The 2,670-nt window shown below is 58.9% G+C and overlaps 1 non-coding gene across 1 annotated transcript; it reads left to right on the forward strand.

The window, feature by feature from the left end:
• Positions 1-285: 285 nt before the first annotated feature.
• On the forward strand, positions 286-2,109 carry LOC102268490 (TAF5-like RNA polymerase II p300/CBP-associated factor-associated factor 65 kDa subunit 5L). The gene has a single exon (XR_001351857.2). It is a non-coding gene; the product is annotated as a TAF5-like RNA polymerase II p300/CBP-associated factor-associated factor 65 kDa subunit 5L (transcript).
• The last annotated feature ends 561 nt before the right edge of the window (positions 2,110-2,670 follow it).

The raw sequence follows: 2,670 nt of genomic DNA on the forward strand, positions 1-2,670 counted from the left end.
TGGGCCCCAGTGGCCTGGCCCAGCCCACGACGGCTCTTTGCATTAGTCAGTCAGGGGGCGGCTGCCCAGAGCCACCACCGGGGGATGGGGGTGTGGGGGAAGGGGGTGGGGGAGGAGAGGGATGGGTAGGGAGGGACGGCGTGGGGTGGGGGAGAGGGAGGGGCAGCATGGGGTGGTAGGGGGGAGGGGGTGGCCGAGCCTTCCAGGAGAGACGGAAGTGGTTGTGGAGCAATCCCGGCGGCAGCGGCGGGCACAGGAAGCGGAAGCCGCCTGGGATCTTCAGTCATGGAGGAGTTTCGCACCGAGGAGATGCAGACCGCCGTGTCCTGCTACCTCAAAAGCCGGCAGTACAGGGGCGCAGATGGCCCACCGAAGCAAGGCCTGCGACTGTCACAGAGCGTCCAGGATATGGCTACCAGCCTCGCAGTCCAGTCAGAATCTGGTTGTGCCAACACAGTGTCTGCAGCCCCTTGTCAGGCAGACCCCCAGCAATATGAAGTACAGTTCGGACGGCTGCGGGATTTTCTCATGGACTCTGACTCCCAGCATAGCCACGAACTGATGCCTCTCCTCTACCCTCTCTTTGTCTACCTCCATCTCGACCTGGTCCAGAACAGTCCAAAGAGCACAGCGGAAAGCTTTTACAGCCACTTTCATGGAATGTTTCTCCAGAACGCCAGCCAGAAGGACGTCATAGAGCAGCTCCAGACCACCCAGACCATCCAAGACATCCTGTCTAACTTCCGGCTGCGGGCCTTCCTGGACAACAAGTACGTGGTTCGTCTGCCAGAAGACTGCTACAACTACCTTCTCTGCTACCTCCAGAGTGACAACAACACCGCGCTGTGCAGAGTCCTTACCTGGCACATCCACCTGGATGTGCAGCCCACCGAGAGGGTGGACTACCAGCTCTATGCCAGCGGCGGCTGCTCCAGCGGCGAGGGCAGCTGCTCCAGCGGCGAGGGTGGCTCCTCCAGTGGCAAGGGCGGCTCCTCCAGAGGCCAGGGCAGCGGCCTGGAGCCCACCGACCTGCCCATGTACATCCTGCAGAAAGAGGAGGATCTGGACATCCTTCAGGAGACCATCAAGTGCGTCCAGGATGGCCCCCCTTCCCTCATCACCATCTACTCCTACGCCTTCTACAACACTGAGCAGCTGCTGAACACGGCGGAGGCCTCCCCGGACAACAAGCTGCTCGCCACGGGCCTTAACAACTCCAGTATAAAACTGTGGAGTCTGACTTCCAAGTTTAAATCCAAGCCCCATCAAATAGACGTGTCCCACATCCACTTGATTAATGATACCCTCGAGGTCGACGAGGAGGACAGGACAGCCAGGGAGAGGAAGGTTCTCCTGGGACACTGTGGGCCAGTATACAGCACCAGGTTCCTCCCGGACAGCTCCGCGCTGCTCTCCTGCTCTGAAGACACGTCCATCAGGTACTGGGACCTGGAGAGCTTCACTAACACCGTGCTGTACCAGGGCCACGCCTACCCTGTGTGGGACCTGGACATCAGCCCTCACAGCCTATTCTTTGCCAGCGCATCCTACGACCACACGGCACGGCTGTGGTCGTTTGATCGGACATACCCACTGCGAATCTACGCTGGGCACTTGGCGGGTGTGGACTGTGTCAAGTTCCACCCCAATTCAAACTATTTAGCCACGGGCTCGACAGACAAGACGGTGCGGCTTTGGAGTGCCCAGCAGGGGAACTCGGTGAGACTCTTCACGGGCCACTGCGGCCCCGTGCGCTGTCTGGCCTTTTCCCCCAACGGTCAGTACCTGGTGTCGGCGGGCGAGGACCAGCTGCTGAAGCTGTGGGACCTGGCATCTGGGACCCTCTACAAAGACCTACATGGCCACACGGATGACATCACCAGCGTCACCTTCAGCCTGGACAGCAGCGTGATCGCGTCAGCATCCATGGATAACTCTGTGCGTATCTGGGACATCAAGAGCAAGCACAACAGCATGCCCGCCGATGGCTCGTCCAGTGAGCTCCTGGGCGTCTACACCGGCCAGATGAGCACTGTGCTGAATGTGCAGTTCATGGCTGGCAGCCGCCTGCTGGTGACCGGAATCAGAGAAGAAAATCAGGAACACTGATTTGTACCTTTGAGGTAACGGACTGGGCAGTGCAAAGGGTTCCAGACAGCAAGTCTTGGACAGACAGATGGAATCACTGACTGTAAGACTCCCCTTGTCCCCCCTTGCCCCACAGATGTCCCAAGGCCACCACCCTCCATTCAGCCCCCAGGTGTGGAAGGACAGGGGGAGGCAGGGTGGTAACGGGGAACAAACGGGAGATCAGAAATCCCGGAGATGCCGCTGTGTCCTCCAGCGGCCCCTTCCTGTCTTTGGCACCAAGGTGTCCTCGCCTTGCCAGGGCTGCACTTGTCTGGAGGATGTTTGCCAGATGCCCTTGCCAGGAGCAGTGCTGCAGGGTTACTGGGTGGAAGGGACTCCATCCCGGTAGGAATGCAGGGGTGGGATGTGGGAAGGGAGCAGGGTCATCCTGGCAAATGCCTTTCCTTTTCCCTGATTACAGAGAACAGGGCTTTTTTTAATGATTACTGTTATAATTATTCTTGAGAAGAAACCTAGCACTGGCAGAGGGGGCCTTTGCTGCTCTCATCTTTCAGGTTTTACTCCTGGCACTGGCTGTGA

The sequence above is a fragment of the Bos mutus genome, chromosome X (assembly GCF_027580195.1).
Source record: "Bos mutus isolate GX-2022 chromosome X, NWIPB_WYAK_1.1, whole genome shotgun sequence".
Taxonomy (NCBI): Eukaryota; Metazoa; Chordata; class Mammalia; order Artiodactyla; family Bovidae; genus Bos; species Bos mutus.